Below are 19091 nucleotides of genomic sequence, written 5' to 3'. Positions count from 1 at the left end.
CTGGAATGCCAAGCGAGGACCGGAGTTCACTTGGGAGCGAGAAGATTCGATTAAACAAAAATATCCACAACTCTTTTCTAATCCATGATTTCTATCTTGTCTTGTGTTTTAAACTTTGAATTTCGGGACGAAATTCTCTCTAACGGTAGGATAATGTAACAACCCGAAATATCCGTATAAATTATTGTAACTCTTTTGTAGTCCAACTCGCGCAACCAATCGTCATTTCAAATTCGATTTACGATCTTCCGTATAATTAAGTCATTTATTAGTGCACATTTAAAATGACTTAATGAGTGTCTTAATACATTTAGAGATCATTTTAACACCCAACTTTAGTGATCAGAATATTTCTAGAAATTACCATATCGGGTACGACCAAAAACCTCATTTAACGTCGGTATCGGGTAGAATTCTATCGTGTCCAATTCCCGAACACTATATAAACATGATTTAGACTCCATTTGAAGCCTTTGGCCAAATTCACACTAAACTCTTACAACCTCTCTCCTCCAAGCTAGAATTAAGTCCAAATCACAAGTTTAAGGCTTCAAATATTTAAGGTAACCTCTCTAGCATGTTATTCATCATCTTTAGCCTTCAAATTGATGAATTAATTGAATTTTGGGGTCAAGAACATGAGTTTACGGCCAAGGAGCAAGCTTGGGCCGTAAACTCCATTTTATGGGGTTTTAAGCTCTTAAACTCCTTCCAAAACTCAATTGGACTTTAGATATGGCTAAGGGACTTCAAGATATGGACTTAGAACATGTAAATCTTTGATTTTGAGGACATTGAAGGAGTTTACGGCCAAGGCATAAGCTTAGGCCGTAAACTCATGTTAATGGGGTTTTTCATGCCCTTAAACCCTTCCAAATCACTTTTATGGCTTAGATATGAATTATAGGACCTTGGATATAGCATTTGGACACTTGAAACATAACTTTTGAGGGACTTATGTGAGTTTACGGCCAAGGGGAGTGCTTGGGCCGTAAACTCCCTAAAACAAGGAATAAATTCAATTCTAAGGTGTTAGAAAGCCATCCAACACCACCAAAAGCCTTGGAATAAATCAAGGAACCAACCAAAAATAGTTTAAGGGACTTAAACACAACATTTGTGGGTTTTCTAAGAGTTTACGGCCAAGGCTTGTTCTTGGGCCGTAAACTCCAAAACTTTTGGTGTTAGAATGCAAACTAAACACCCCTACAGCCTTTAGATGAATTTTAGAAGCCATTCTATGCTAGTTTCAGGCCTTGAAACGCATTGTAGCTTGTCATATTAGAGTTTACGGCCATGAAGGGGGTTTCATGGGCCGTAAACTCCATAAATCCCTTATATGTCACTTGCAAACTCATTTCTAGGCTTGTGGGAATTTTTAGAATCACATGTGATTGGTTTTAACAACATTTAGCATCATTTTCATAAGGATTAAGGAGTTTACGGCCAGGAGCCTATGCTAGGCCGTAAACTCCCATAAATTAATCATTTTTGGTGATTTTAATCCATTCCATGCATTTAAATCAAAGCCTAGAATCATTTCCCATGTCCAAGTAAGCCATTTAAGCCATTTAAACACCCAAAACCACACCCACATGAGTTTACGGCCGTAAACTCATGTATGTGTGTGTTTTGAGGTTGTACGAGAATTCGATCAAGGATAGATGTGTATCCCACGATTTTCCAAAGTCGATGACACATGCCCTAAGCATGTCTTCCAGGGTTTGAATTGTTCTTTCACTTTGTCCATCGGTTTGAGGATGATATGCCGTGCTCATATCTAGTTTGGTTCCAAGAGCATTCTGAAGGGATTGCCAGAATCTGGAGGTAAACCTGCTATCTCGATCAGAGATAATGGATACAGGTACACCGTGTAGACGTACTACTTCCTGGATGTAGATTCGCGCAAGTCTTTCCATCTTGTATGATTCTTTAATTGGAATGAAGTGAGCGGATTTTGTCAAACGATCGACAATTACCCAAATGGTATCGTACCCACTAGAACACTTGGGTAGTTTGGTGATGAAGTCCATGGTAATCATCTCCCATTTCCACTCGGGGATTTCGGGTTGTTGAAGCTGACCTGAAGGTTTCTGATGTTCAACTTTGACTTTGGCGCAAGTCAAGCACTTGCCCACGAATGTAGCTATCTCAGCTTTCATGTTTGGCCACCAATATTGTTTCTTGAGATCCAAGTACATCTTATCAGAACCTGGGTGAACAGAGTATTTAGTTTTGTGCGCTTCTTCCATGACTATTTCTCTGAATCCTCCGGATTTGGAAATCCAGATTCGATTCATGAAACAGTGAGCTCCGTCACCTCTGATCTCAAGTTTCTTTTCCATCCCTCTCAAAGCTTCAGTTGTCATGTTCTCAGATTTCAGGGCTTCTAACTGAGCTTCTCGGATTTGCACGGGTAGGTTGGAATGGATGGTCATCGTCTGGTTCTTTACTTTGTAGCATGTACTATCCTTTCGACTAAGGGCATCTGCTACTACGTTGTCTTTGCCGGGGTGGTAACGGATTTCACACTCATAATCACTGAGTAATTCTACCCATCGCCGTTGCCTCATGTTTAAGTCTTTTTGATTAAAGATGTGTTGAAGGCTCTTGTGATCAGTGAAGATTGTGCACTTGGTTCCGTAGAGATAATGTCTCCAAATCTTTATTGCAAAGACTACAGCAATAAAGATTTGACAAAATCCGCTCACTTCATTCCAATTAAAGAATCATACAAGATGGAAAGACTTGCGCGAATCTACATCCAGGAAGTAGTACGTCTACACGGTGTACCTGTATCCATTATCTCTGATCGAGATAGCAGGTTTACCTCCAGATTCTGGCAATCCCTTCAGAATGCTCTTGGAACCAAACTAGATATGAGCACGGCATATCATCCTCAAACCGATGGACAAAGTGAAAGAACAATTCAAACCCTGGAAGACATGCTTAGGGCATGTGTCATCGACTTTGGAAAATCGTGGGATACACATCTATCCTTGATCGAATTCTCGTACAACCTCAAAACACACACATACATGAGTTTATGGCCGTAAACTCATGTGGGTGTGGTTTTGGGTGTTTAAATGGCTTAAATGGCTTACTTGGACATGGGAAATGATTCTAGGCTTTGATCTAAATGCATGGAATGGATTAAAATCACCAAAAATGATTAATTTATGGGAGTTTACGGCCTAGCATAGGCTCCTGGCCGTAAACTCCTTAATCCTTATGAAAATGATGCTAAATGTTGTTAAAACCAATCACATGTGATTCTAAAAATTCCCACAAGCCTAGAAATGAGTTTGCAAGTGACATATAAGGGATTTATGGAGTTTACGGCCCATGAAACCCCCTTCATGGCCGTAAACTCTAATATGACAAGCTACAATGCGTTTCAAGGCCTGAAACTAGCATAGAATGGCTTCTAAAATTCATCTAAAGGCTGTAGGGGTGTTTAGTTTGCATTCTAACACCAAAAGTTTTGGAGTTTACGGCCCAAGAACAAGCCTTGGCCGTAAACTCTTAGAAAACCCAAAAATGTTGTGTTTAAGTCCCTTAAACTATTTTTGGTTGGTTCCTTGATTTATTCCAAGGCTTTTGGTGGTGTTGGATGGCTTTCTAACACCTTAGAATTGAATTTATGCCTTGTTTTAGGGAGTTTACGGCCCAAGCACTCCCCTTGGCCGTAAACTCACATAAGTCCCTCAAAAGTTATGTTTCAAGTGTCCAAATGCTATATCCAAGGTCCTATAATTCATATCTAAGCCATAAAAGTGATTTGGAAGGGTTTAAGGTCATGAAAAACCCCATTAACATGAGTTTACGGCCTAAGCTTATGCCTTGGCCGTAAACTCCTTCAAAGTCCTCAAAATCAAAGATTTACATGTTCTAAGTCCATATCTTGAAGTCCCTTAGCCATATCTAAAGTCCAATTGAGTTTTGGAAGGAGTTTAAGAGCTTAAAACCCCATAAAATGGAGTTTACGGCCCAAGCTTGCTCCTTGGCCGTAAACTCATGTTCTTGACCCCAAAATTCAATTAATTCATCAATTTGAAGGCTAAAGATGATGAATAACATGCTAGAGAGGTTACCTTAAAGATTTGAAGCCTTAAACTTGTGATTTGGACTTAATTCTAGCTTGGAGGAGAGAGGTTGTAAGAGTTTAGTGTGAATTTGGCCAAAGGCTTCAAATGGAGTCTAAATCATGTTTATATAGTGTTCGGGAATTGGACACGATAGAATTCTACCTGATACCGACGTTAAATGAGGTTTTTGGTCGTACCCGATATGGTAATTTCTAGAAATATTCTGATCACTAAAGTTGGGTGTTAAAATGATCTCTAAATGTATTAAGACACTCATTAAGTCATTTTAAATGTGCACTAATAAATGACTTAATTATACGGAAGATCGTAAATCGAATTTGAAATGACGATTGGTTGCGCGAGTTGGACTACAAAAGAGTTACAATAATTTATACGGAAATTTCGGGTTGTTACAAAAATAGAGTTGTAGTGCTCGTAAATACCTATGCGTGGATATGAAAAACGTCAAATACGGAGTTCGTATGCAAAAGTTACGGACTTCCGAAGATGTCGGTGTCAGAAAGCCTAATTGGACTAAACTCACGATGTGAGCGTAAAAACTCACGATGTGAGGAGTCAAACCGCCATATTTCGGATCTAGAAGGTGTGACGAGGCTGCGAGGGGATATGATATAAACTCACGACGTGAACAAGGCATTTTTCACGTCTTGAGGGCTCATTTTGCCACCTTCGGAAGCTACAAGACGGATGCCAAGCCTACGAAGAGATTAGCTCGAAACTCACAACGTGAACAATGAAATTCTCACGTCGCGAGGGTCCAAAATCCTTCCTATAAATAGCAGGTCCAACCTTAACACTTCCTTACACCATTTCCATTTCTCCTCTCTCTTTTGCTGAAGCTCACTTGCATCCCGAGCCCCGACGACCTTGTACGCGGGCCGTTTCTGCTTAGATTACATAAAATCACGCTATTAAGGTGAGTTTCACAGCCCCACTTTCTAATATTTTCGGGGTAAAACACATGCTTAATATTATATATATGTTATTATTATGTCTATATGACAGTATATATCAATATCAACGTAGATAGTTATAATAACCGGGATATAGTTATTTCGTATTTGAAAGTACACAACTATCGTAAAGTTGTTAGCATGTTATTGTCATACTAATGTAGATCATGAGTTATACTTAGGATTCTATATATATTTTGTGTGCGATATAGTTCCAGAGTTATACTCGGAAGTTCTATATGTGAAATGATAAGTATGTTGTTATTATTGGTTTTATGTCAAGATAAAACCAGGTATGTTATATATTGCTATTATTGGTTTTATGTCAAGATAAAACCGAATATGTTATATGTTGTTATTGTTAGTTTTATGTTAAGATAAAACTTAGTATTGTTATTGATAGTTTTATGTCAAGATAAAACTAGGAACGTTATGTGTTGTTATTATTGGTTTTAGGTCAAGATAAAACTTGGTTTTATTTCAAGTTATAGCTGTTATACTGCCTAAATGTTATGAAATTAAGAGTAATGATTAAAAGCATAGTCTAGTAACTTAGGGTTTTAGACATGAAAATGCTTTATTTGTTAGGACTATAGAACGTTGTCAAAGTTTACATGAGCTACCTCATTCATCAACTAAGATTGGGGATCTTAGTGGAAGTCCTCTGACCTGTAACCGTTAATCCCGTGTGAGCGAGAAAGTCGTGTATGAATAAGATACGGGTTGACAACCCCACTCGTGGTTGTTAATGACAACCCAAGACAAGCAAGTGACGATTCGTTCCTTTTATTTTTATTCCGGCGTCGATGAAGCGTGCAGTGTTGTTTCTCATGGTAAATCATGAGTGTATTGTTTCTCATGGTAAATCATGCGTGCATTGTTTTGTCAGAGGTTTTGTTGTCAAGCAGCAGTTACAGACTCATGGTAGCAACTTGTTAGAAACATTATACTTCGTCGCTATACAAGTATGAATGTTAAGTATTAGTTTCCCCTACCTATACCCTAGGTACTACTTGTATATTAAGTAGATAATTATACCTAGCACAAATACTCATATAGAATTGAAATAGATTTATACGTAGTGTTTTTACTCGTATAGAACTGAAATAAGATTTATACATAGCAACTTTCGTTTGTATGAAATTACAAACACTTATATTCATAGTATATGAGATCTATAGGTATATACTTATTTGGTAAGTAAACTTTTATACCTAGGATATATATAGTAATCGTTGGAGAGTAAAAATTATACTTTCAAAACTATACTTTTGAACTTAGAAAAAGTGTTATTTTATATGGAGTCAAAACCTGTGGACTCACCAACTTTATGTTGACGTATTTTAAATGCATGTGTTTTCAGGAAGTTGATAACTATGATACAAGAAATGACGTGACACTGCTCGGTGTTTCCGCCGACGGTCGGGGTGTGACAGATTGGTATCAGAGCTATAAACTATAGTGAATTAGTACTTTCTTAAGAAAGCACGACTATAGTTTAGGGCTTACTCTGTTAGGTTTAGGTGTATCCCTTAGCCTACAATATAAAGTATTATTAAATATTCTACTGAAGGACTACTTACGGGAGCGGTGACAAGATAGACACGTTGCTTGGGTTGCTGGATTTTAGAACAACTATATGCTAAAATGATCCTGCCCTCCGACTGTCCTGATTGGCCAGTGCCTTATCAGCTAGACCTGAAGTAACGAACAATAATTAATAGAGCATGAATACAACAAATAATAAATATAGAGTCATATATGAAGACTCAGACCCGCGATGAGAATACACCTAAATACCTGGAATGTTTTTGATCTCTAGGATTTAGATCAGATATTCAAACTAAAGTTCATATGTGCATAGATCTTATCACAACTAGATGTAGGTGTACAACTATATTTTATTTTGATCAGATCATATGAACTATTTAAATTCGGAGTAATATTTGATAGACTAAACACTTGGTGATCCAAAATGTATAGGAACTAAACAAAATGCCTAGAAGAAGTAGCGCGCGTCTAAAACTGAACCAACGACCAGAACCAGAAAAACAACAACCGCAGCCACCACCACCAGAAACAAACTGTCACACCCTGAAAACCGAAGGTGGAAACATTTCCGGGGTTGACTCCATGTTGAGTATCAAATCCAATGCACATAGTAAAACAGTAAACACAAAACATTACATTACATAATATTGTTTACATCAGTTTGAAAGAAAAGTTATACAAGTGTTTTACATATGTAATATAAACAAAAGTAAAGACGAGTCTTCAAGATGCTCCGTCTTCTCCAAATGGTTGCGGTGTACCTGTCTAACGCTGACCTGAGAATACAAGCGGTTTGAAAATCAGCATAAAGCTGGTAAGTTCATAAACGGTTTAGTTTTGAAAAGAATGAGTTCCTTTACTTTCTGGAAAAGTTGTTAATCAAGAAAATCCAATATTTTCTTATGAAAACGGTTTGGTTATCCTTTGTTACAATTTCGAAAACAGTTGGTTATGTCGTTCCAGGAAAATCCCATGTTTTCTTATGAAAACGGTTTGGTTATCCTTTGTTACAATTTCGAAAACAGTTGGTTATGTCGTTCTAGGAAAATCCCATATTTTCCTTTTAGTTTTAGTTATTCGTTTGTTACGTTATCCCTTTATGTGCTATTACGCTACCCAGGAAAATCCCATATTTTCCTATGTGTTGAGTTGTCTATTTGTATCTAGGTTTGTTACTGATTGTAATGTTATCCAAGGAAAATCCCATATTTTCCTATGTGTTGAGGTTGGTTCTTAGATCTGATTTTGAAGTACTAGTAATTACCATGTCAGTAGTATTAGTTATGTGTTCTAAACCCTTAGTTATTCTACATTCGGATGACTATAATCTACTAACTTAGTTGTATTTTCGAATATTTGGAATCACACAGAAGCGTACATTACAGTATTTTCGAAGTTCTGCTGATTTCCAAATGAGTATATTAGTTGTGTATTCGAAGCTCTGTCGACATTCTGAGGCGGATATATTTGAAACTCAGTAGAGGTCCAGAGGCGTATTTTCGTATTAGATTCAAAACTCTGGTGACACTCAAGGAGTACACTAATTGTATATTCGAAGTCTTAGTGCCAACCAAAGGCGTCATTTCGCATTCGTAGTCGTATTCGCATTCGTAGTCGTATTCGTATTCGTATTCGTAGTCGTATTCGTAATCGTTTTCGTATTTGTATTTGTATTCGTATTCGTATTCGTATTCCTATTCGTTGATCTTAAATATGATTAGTATGATTTCTTATTCAAAAAGAATGTAGTTATAACACTCTTAAAAGAAATCTATGTTTAACCTGCAATTCGAAACGTCAGTTATCACAAATCTTTGGAAATCAAAACATTTAGTAAGTAAAACCATTGAGTTGAAAATTAGTTTAAGTACAAAATACACTTGTACTTTTGCTTGTATCCCCCCTGAAAACAGTGAAAAACCATTGAAAACACGGAAAAAGGGTAGGGGTATGAACTCACCGGTTCGGATTATCAAATGATACAAATTTTTATTTAATTAGGACTTCATTAATTTATTTGTTAGGTATATACACTTCTAGTTGTGGAAACACCCCATTACAAGTGTTTGGAAGGACCCGGGTGGCGTTTAAGGACTTGTATCACCGGGAAATGGAGTTTACTCTTCAAGAGTAAACTCTTACAAGAGTTTTCGGCCTAGAACACCCATTCCCCACTCATGGTGGGGTGGTTTATGGTGCAAATTTGCTTGAAACACTTAGGGGAAAATTTCTAGGTTTGGTTTAAGGGCTTGGAATGAATTTTAAACACCAATGGACATACTTAAGGGAGTTTACGGCCTTAGCATGGAGCTTACGGCCGTAAACTCCTATGCACCCTTGAATAATTGTTTTAATGCTTCCAAATCAATCACATGTGATTCTAAAAATTTCTACAAGCCTTAAAATGATTTTTAGGCACAATATGACATGTTTTTAGGAGTTTACGTCCATGGAGCACCTTCTATGGCCGTAAACTCTCAAATGAAGAGTTTTGATGTGTTTAAGGGCCTTAAACTATTTTTGGTTGGTTCTACGATTTATTCCAAGGCTTTTGGTGGTGTTGGATGGCTTTCTAACACCTTAGAAGTGAATTTACACCCATGTTTTAGGAGTTTACGGCACAAGCACATGCCTTGGCCGTAAACTCATACAAACCCCTCAAAATTCATGTTTGAAGTGTTCTAGGTCCATAACCAACATTCTAAAAGTCGTATCTAAGTCTTGTTTGAGCCATGGAAGGGTTTAAGGGCTGAAAACCCTTATAATTTAGTGTTTACGGCCTAGACACCTTCCTGGGCCGTAAAATCATAAACAAGGCTCTAAATTATGCTTCAAGGCATTCTAAGCTCATTCCATAAAGTCATTTAGCCATATCTAAGGTCTAATTGTGGTTTCGAAGGGTTTTGTTGCTCCAAAAACCCCAATTATATGAGTTTACGGCCTAGGACTGTTCTAGGGCCGTAAACTCATGGTAATGGTCCTAATCCATAGATTAATCTCGAAGTTGATGGCTAAAGAGGTTACATAACAAGCTAGGGAAGGTACCTTGGTGATTAGAAGCCTTAAACTTGAGATTTGGACCTTTAATTCTAGTTTGAGGAGAGAGGTTGGAGTGAAAGTTGTAAAATGGAGCAGAAGCTTCAAAATGAAGACTTGGATCACTTTAAATAGTGTCCAAGTTCGGGACACGGTAGAATTCTACCCGATACCGGCGTTAGACGGGGCCTTTGGTCGCACCCGACCAATTTGCCGTAACCCGATATGGTTGATTCTAGAAATGTTCTGATCATTAATATGAGATGTTAGAATGAGTTCTAAGGGTATTAAGACACTTATTAAGTGATAAAATAAAATATACATTAATGACTTAATAAATTGTCGGAATCGAAAACGAAATCGGAAACGGCGATTGGATGATCGGAACGAGTCGCGAGAAGGGTTACATTTAGGGATATGAATTTCGGGTTGTTACGTTATCCCCCCGTTAGAGGGAATTTCGTCCCGAAATTCAAAGATTCGAACACTGATCACGAAGTGAAAAGAGATATGAGAATGAATCTACTGCTTCGGGTCTTCAAGCTCCTAAGTGGAATCCGGTCTTCGCTTGACATTTCAGCGAACCCTCATTGTCAGGATGTGGCTTTGTTACACATGGTTAACCTCTCAATCCACGATCTCAATTGATTCATCCATGAAGATTCAGATTTTTATCGGTTTTGATCTCCTCAAAGGAATTACTAGGGTTTCGTCAGGTCAGTAAGTCTTACAAATAAATATGCGGAATATCAGATGGTTGCTACTGAGTCCTGAAGATAGCTCGGAGAGGGCTATGGAATCGATTCCTAATGAGGATCTCGAAGAGTCTAAGGTTCCACAAGTTAAGTTTTTCCACACTTCCCAAGGCGTACTATACCTTTCTAGGGTAAAACCTCCAACAAGTGGGTACACTTTCACATGGTAGAGTAACTAAGGGTCCGATGGTTCTAAGGGAAACTTCTATATGAGTTTACGATTATAGTCGACGGAACCCAAGAATCGACAGGTTTCCATGGGTGTTCCCGGTGTCGAGTAATTCTTTATTGCCTTTGCTTTTGGAAGGGTTTACGAGTATGACTACTTTGCTTATCTATGGACCAAGAAAATGGTTCGACCGAAGGGCGCCACTTCTACTTCGTAGTGATCGTATCAAGCCCGGATTGCTGACTTGCACACATCGTGCTCACTGAGGTTTGGCTACGAGGAAATTCCTGGGATTAGGTCGATGCGAGACTAGACTGCACGTTCGGAAAGAATTACCAAGAATTCTTTGGAAACAGTATCGGGGAAGGAATCGTAGTCTCGTTTATCGATGATCACTCGGACAAGAAATACATGGAAAGACTTTTTAAGCTTTGATGTACAAATATCATGAAAGTCGAGTCGGAGGAAGGTTGGAACGAATGGCTTTCTCGAAACTAGGAAAGACAGCATGAATGAGGCTCGGTCATTACATGCTAAAAGTGACATCAAAGCATCTCATAAAAAGTTTGCCACTAGGTCAAATGGGAAAAGAATATCGCTCGGATTGAGAATACAATCTACGGATACGACACAAGCGTTCTCGCTCTCACGTAATAACCATCTCGAAGATACACATATTCGGTTACTCCCAAACGACGGGGTTAGAAGATGTTCAAATGGATGGTTAACGAATTTCTTTTGGTGCTAGAATCGAAAAGAATCACAGGCATATAAATTTAACAAGGGAAAATATACCTGTGGAAACGGTGGGATAGGCGGCTGTCCTTTCTTGCCCCATAGTTAGGACTCTCCCGGTGTTGCCAGACGTTACTGTCTTTGGACAGTTTCGCTTATAGTGACCGACCTTTCCACAGTTGTAGCATGTTTGACCAATACCTGCTCCGAAAGCTTGACTAGTTGACGGGGTTGGGGTTTTGCAGGTTCGTGCGTGGTGACCTTCCTGGCCACAAATTCTATAGAACTTTGCACGACAAGGGCCAGGGATGCGATGGTGGTAGTTACATCGGTCACACCACGAGATGGTACCGACATATCTGGTAACAGGTACTTGAGATGTGGAATTGACAACAGAAACAACAGCAGGGGTAGTGGCAGCGTGGACTGCCACTATTTGTTGTTTCTTTGAGGGTTCTGGGGAAGACTGACTCTTCTTCTTCTTTCTCCAAGACTTTCTTTTCTCGCCACTCTTTTCTGTTGGCTCGGGAGTGGTCCCTGCTTCCTCTTGATCATCATTGTGATCGATCAAAGTTTGTGCCAAACACTTGGCGCTGTCATAGGTATCTGGCTTTGCTGCTATAAAGTTCCCTTTGGTCGGCTGAGTTAATCCCCAGATGAACCTTTCTACCTTTTTGCTCTCCGGGGTAACCATTCCCGGACAGAGAAGTTCCAAGTCGTCAAACCTTGAAGTGTAAGCGGCGATATCGGAACCTTTCATCTTCAGGTTCCATAGCTCATGTTCCAACTTTTGGATTTCACCCCGAGGGCAATACTCTGCACGTAGTAGTTCCTTCATAACTTCCCATGCCATAGCATTAGCTACAGGTAGAGTCAGGGATTCGACTCGGCCGTTCCACCAAGTCAAAGCCTTATCGGTGAGCGTACAGGCGGTAAATTTCACCTTATCAGATTCCGAACAGGCGCAAATCTCGAAGATAGATTCGATTTTCTCTAACCACCGAGTTAGAGCAATGACACCCCTTGTCCCATCGAAGAATGTGGGTTTTGCATTCATAAAGTCTTTATAGGAACACTCCTTCCGACGTCCTTGATTACTTTCTTGGTTTTGGTTTTGGGAACCACCTCCCGAACCATTGGGGTTTAGTTGAGGTAGGAGAGCTGATATGGTGTCAGAAATGGTTGCCTGAAGTGTTTCTAGATCGATTTGAAGAGGAGGTGGTGGCGGCAGAGGGTTGTTGGTGTTCTTTGAGTTGGGTCTTTTCCTCGGAGGCATCTTGATCTAAAAAGATCAGGAAAGGGAGGATCATAAGTCCTCTGAATTGAATCAAGAGATATGGATAAGGGAATATCTCATCAATACAGATATAGCACCATATTAAGCGATAAAGCAGGAAAGAGTTATCAAAGCAAATGATTTATCGCTAAGGGAATGATCAAGGAACAACGCGTATACAAGGGTTTCTACAAAGGATCGGCTCGAGAAATACTCTCATAGTATTTCATGGTTCGATACGATGTTGGTTCGATGTTTGTGGTATTAGGGTAAGTTTTAGGCATGCCGCATACCACAGTCACTCCCAAGCACATGTTGGCCGTGTCTCGAATGAATATAGTTGGCCAGGATATATTGATCCTAGACACGACTACATAACTGCCCAGGTTTAACCGCAACGTACAACACCCATTTACTTATGTTTTGTTCTACTTGTAGTTACGGATCTCGACAGTCGGTATACTTGTATACTTTTAGAAAATACTTATATTCGTAGAGTATACTTTTAGTTCAGAGCACTTAGGCCCTTTAATGTTTATAGTCTTATACCATGTAAGCTTTGGTATACCAGTTCACTATAAACAAGGGCTCTGATACCAATCTGTCACACCACGAAAACCGAAGGCGGAAACATTTTCGGGGTTGACTCCATCTTTGAGTATCAAATCCAATGCACATAGTAAAACAATAAACACAAAACATTACATTACATAATATTGTTTACATCAGTTTGAAAGAAAAGTTATACAAGCGTTTTAGATATGTAATATAAACAAAAGTAAAGACGAGTCTTCAGGACGCTCCGTCTTCTCCAAATGGTTGCGGTGTACCTGCCTAACGCTGACCTGAGAATACAAGCGGTTTGAAAATCAGCATAAAGCTGGTGAGTTCATAAGTGGTTTAGTTTTGAAAAGAATGAGTTCCTTTACTTTCTGGAAAAGTTGTTGATCAAGAAAATCCCATATTTTCTTATGAAAACGGTTTGTTTATCCTTTGTTACAATTTCGAAAACAGTTGGTTATGTCGTTCCAGGAAAATCCCATATTTTCCTTTTAGTTTTAGTTATTCGTTTGTTACGTTATCCCTTTATGTGCTGTTATGCTACCCAGGAAAATCCCATATTTTCCTATGTGTTGAGTTGTCTATTTGTATCAAGGTTTGTTACTGATTCTAATGTTATCCCAGGAAAATCCCATATTTTCCTATGTGTTGAGGTTGGTTCTTAGATCTGATTTTGATGTACTAGTAATTACCATGTGAGTAGTATTAGTTATGTGTTCTAAACCCTTAGTTATTCTACATTCGGATGACTATAATCTACTAACTTAGTTGTATTTACGAATATTTGGAATCACACAAAAGCCTACATTACAGTATTTTCGAAGTTCTACTGATTTCCAAATGAGTATATTAGTTGTGTATTCGAAGCTCTATCGACATTCTGAGGCGGATATATTTGAAACTCAGTAGAGGTCCAGAGGCATATTTTCGTATTAGATTCGAAACTCTGGTGACACTCAAGGTGTACACTAATTGTATATTCGAAGTGGGGTGGTTTATGGTGCAAATTTGCTTGAAACACTTAGGGGAATATTTCTAGGTTTGGTTTAAGGGCTTGGAATGAATTTTAAACACCAATGGACATACTTAAGGGAGTTTACGGCCTTAGCATGGAGCTTACAGCCGTAAACTCCTATGCACCCTTGAATAATTGTTTTAATGCTTCCAAATCAATCACATGTGATTCTAAAAATTTCTACAAGCCTTAAAATGATTTTTGGGCACAATATGACATGTTTTTAGGAGTTTACGGCCATGGAGCACCTTCTATGGCCGTAAACTCTCAAATGAAGAGTTTTGATGTGTTTAAGGTCCTTAAACTATTTTTAGTGGTGTTGGATGGCTTTCTAACACCTTAGAAGTGAGTTTACACCCATGTTTTAGGAGTTTACGGCCCAAGCACATGCCTTGGCCGTAAACTCATACAAACCCCTCAAAATTCATGTTTGAAGTGTTCTAGGTCCATAACCAATATTCTAAAAGTCGTATCTAAGTCTTGTTTGAGCCATGGAAGGGTTTAAGGGCTTAAAACCCTTATAATTTAGTGTTTACGGCCTAGACACCTTCCTGGGTCATAAACTCATAAACAAGGCTCTAAATTATGTTTCAAGGCATTCTAAGCTCATTCCATAAAGTCATTTAGCCATATCTAAGGTCTAAGTGTGGTTTGGAAGGGTTTTGTTGCTCCAAAAACCCCATTTATATGAGTTTACGGCCTAGGATTGTTCTAGGGCCGTAAACTCATGGTAATGGTCCTAATCCATAGATTAATCTCGAATTTGATGGCTAAAGAGGTTACATAACAAGCTAGGGAAGGTACCTTGGTGATTAGAAGCCTTAAACTTGAGATTTGGACCTTTAATTCTAGTTTGAGGAGAGAGGTTGGAGTGAAAGTTGTAAAATGGAGCAAAAGCTTCAAAATGAAGACTTGGATCACTTTAAATAGTTTCCAAGTTCGGGACACAGTAGAATTCTACCCGATACCGGCGTTAGACGGGGCTTTTGGTCGCACCCGACCAATTTGCCGTAACCCGATATGGTTGATTCTAGAAATGTTCCGATCATTAATATGAGACGTTAGAATGAGTTCTAAGGGTATTAAGACACTTATTAAGTCATAAAATAAAATATACATTAATGACTTAATAAATTGTCGGAATCGAAAACGAAATCGGAAATGGCGATTGGATGATCGGAACGAGTCGCGAGAAGGGTTACATTTAGGGATATGAATTTTGGGTTGTTACACAAACCCTCCAATAAGTTCAGTAGGACTTGAAGAAATTATAGCTCAGAGAATCGTTGTAGCTCTTGCTAATGTCGCAAGAGGAGGAGTTAGAAACGAATACAATTTAAGGACCGCCAGAATGTGTACCTACAAGGATTTTATGAATTGAAAACCTAAGAGTTTCCATGGAACGGAAGGGGTCGTTAGCTTGACTCGGTGGATTGAAAAGACAGAATCACTATTTCAAATAAGCTTCCGTCCGAACGAATGTAAGGTACGATTTGCTGCGTGTACCTTCGCTGATGCAACACTTACATGGTGGAACAACCAAGTGAATACAATGGGTATTGATGACGCCAATTCCTTGCAATGGGAAGAGCTGAAGAGGATGCTAGTAGAGGAGTATTGTCCCAGGGGGGAAATACATAAGTTGGAACAAGAACTGTGGACCGTAACCATGAACGGTTCAGAGATAAATGCTTACACTGCTAGATTTAATGATCTTGCGGTGATGTGTCCATCACTAGTAACCCCAGAGTAGAAGAAGATCGAGCGATTTATCTGGGGTCTAGCATCGCAAATCAAAGGAATGGTTATCGCATCGAAGCCTACAACATATGACAGTGCAAAGCATATAGCTCATTAGCTAACCAGCACATAAATCCAAGTGGGATTTATAGTTGAGTCTCCCGAATCTGGAACGAACAAGCGCACATTTAATGGAAAGAATCTTATACAATTAATCGAGGAAAGACAATAGGTGCGAACTAATTTTGCAGCCACAACAGCAATACCCTTACAACCAAGGAAGTATGCTGGAAAACTCCCAATGTGCACTCAGTGCAATCGTCATCACATAGGTAACTGTTCATGGTGCAGTCAATGTAACCCTCATCACGCAGGTGACAGTTATATTTGCATGAAGTGCAAAAGGAAGGGACACACTGCCAGTTACTGTAGGAGCACAACACCTACAACAGAAAATCAAGGAACAACCATTGGAATAGGCTATGATGGAGGAAGAGCATGTTTTGAGTGTGGTGAAATTGGACATATCAAGAAGGAATGCCTAAAGTTAAGGGGTCAATGAAGTTAGGTCGTGGTAGCGCAATTGTAATAGGAAGCAGGGAATCTATATAGTACCCTTCGGAGGTATCTAGTTAAAAAATAAATTTTGGGACGGAATTTTATCAATGGGGGGAGAATGTAACATTAGTCAAAATAGGTTAATAGCAATCACATGTGATTATACCAATCATGTAATGTGATTTTGTTAAACTAGTAATGTAGTAAACTCACTATGTATTTCATGATAATTCTAATATAAATATGAACTTTCATACATACTTTATGGTATAAATCAAAGTATACCTCCATATGATTCCAAAAATATAGAGAACATCTAAATTTGACTTTGCATGAAGAAGTTATGATAAACCAAACACTATAAAATCTCTATAACATAAGGAATTTAAAATAGGCTTAGAATTAGCTATTGGCGTCTAAACAATAGTTGTAGTGCTCGTAAATACCTACGCGTAGATATAAAGAACGTCAAAAACGGAGTCCGTATGCAAAAGTAATGGACTTCCGAAGATGTCGCTGTCAGAAACCCTAATTGGACTGAACTCACGACGTGAGCATAAAAACTCACGACGTGAGGAGTCAAACCGCCATTTTTCAGATCTAGAAGGTGTGACGAGGCTGCAAGGGGATATGATCTAAACTCACGACGTGAACAAGGCATTTTTCACGTTGTGAGGGCTCATTTTGCCACCTTCGGAAGCTAGAAGACGGATGGCAAGTCTACGAAGAGATTAGCTCGAAACTCACAACGTGAACAATGAGATTCTCACGTCGTGAGGGTCCAAAATCCTTTCTATAAATAGCAGGTCCAACCTTGACACTTCCTTACACCATTTCCATTTCTCCTCTCTCTTTTGCTGAAGCCCTCTTGCATCCCGAGCCCCGACGACCTTGTACGCGGACCATTTCGGCTTAGATTACATAAAATCACGCTATTAAGGTGAGTTTCACGGCCCCACTTTCTAATATTTTTGGGGAAAACACATGCTACATATTATATATATATATATATATATATATATATATATATATATATGTTATTATTATGTCTATATGATAGTATATATCAGTATCAACGTAGACAGTTATAATAATCGGGGTATAGTTATTTCGTATTTGAAAGTACATAACTATTGTAAAGTTGTTAGCATGTTATTGTCATACTAATGTAGATCTTGAGTTATACTTAGGATTCTATATATATTTTGTGTGCGATATAGTTCCAGAGTTATACTCGGAAGTTCTACATGTGAATTGATAAATATGTTGTTATTATTGGTTTTATGTCAAGATAAAACCAGGTATGTTATATATTGCTATTATTGGTTTTATGTCAAGATAAAAATGGATATGTTGTATGTTTTTGTTGTTATTTTTATGTTAAGATAAAACTTAGTATTGTTATTGATAGTTTTATGTCAAGCGAAAACTAGGAACGTTATGTGTCGTTATTATTGGTTTTAGATCAAGATAAAAGCTGGTTTTACTTCAAGTTATAGCTGTTATACTGCCTAAATGTTATGAAATTAGGAGTAATATTTAAAACCATAGTCTAGTAACTTAGGGTTTTAGACATGAAAATGCTTTTGTTGTTAGGACTGTAGAACGCCGTCAAAGTCTACATGAGCTAACTCATTCATCAACTAAGATTGGGGATCTTAGTGGAAGTCCTCTGACCTGTAACCATTAATTCTGTGTGAGCGAGGAAGTCATGTATGAATAAGATATGGGTTGACAATGTGACAACCCGAAATTTCCATTTGTACGAACAATATCTATTCAATAGAAGCCAGTCCAGTTTCAGTGATTTTTAGGCTTTTCCGAACAAGTTTGTACACATTAGGGTTTATGTTTCAGGAGATATCAGGAGAGTGGATGCTCCTGGATTGGTGAAACTTGAACATTCCAAGTTTCATAATGTCATAGTCCAATCTCCAGAATAAAAAATTTTCTGCCAAAATATTTCAGGACTATAAATAGATTTCTGAATTAATTAATTCATTATTCACAAATCCAACTAGAGAAAAGCCATTTTCTCTCTGACGGATCTTCGGGTTTTTATCCCAGATTGTGACTCTACTTTCCTAGATGTGTTTTATTACTTGTTATATGCTTTATAACATTAATTACATGTCTAAACTGCAAGATCCGGGAGTTTACCGCCCAAGAACGTTCTTGGGGAGTAAACTCCAAAATGGAGCTTTATGGCTACCTAGTCTCGTTTCCTTGTTAGGAAACTAGTTAAGGACTTAATGTATAATCATTAGAGGCTAGAAATCATCAAAGAACAACAAGCAATTGGAGTTTACGACCCAAGAGTTCTTGGACCGTAAACACCATTTCCAAGGGCCAATATTGAGCCCTAAATCACCCTTAAGGCTTAGGACATTTACCTTCTAATGCTTGTAGCTAATTTGGGCACCAAAACACTTCAAAATCATAAAGTTCTAGGAGTTTACGGCCAAGATATGCTCTTGGGCCATAAACCCCTTTTTCAAGGGCTAAGGATGCCCTAAACTCCCCTAAGGCTTTGAGACTATTAACCTTTGATACTTGTAACTTGAATGGGGAGTAAATGACACAAAAATCATCCCTTAAAGGGAGTTTACGGCCAAGGAACATCACTTGGGCCG

Source organism: Lactuca serriola, chromosome 5 (genome assembly GCF_051521515.1).
Source record: "Lactuca serriola cultivar US96UC23 chromosome 5, Lser_US96UC23_V15, whole genome shotgun sequence".
Taxonomy (NCBI): domain Eukaryota; kingdom Viridiplantae; phylum Streptophyta; class Magnoliopsida; order Asterales; family Asteraceae; genus Lactuca; species Lactuca serriola.
Note: the sequence above shows the minus strand (reverse complement) of the source record.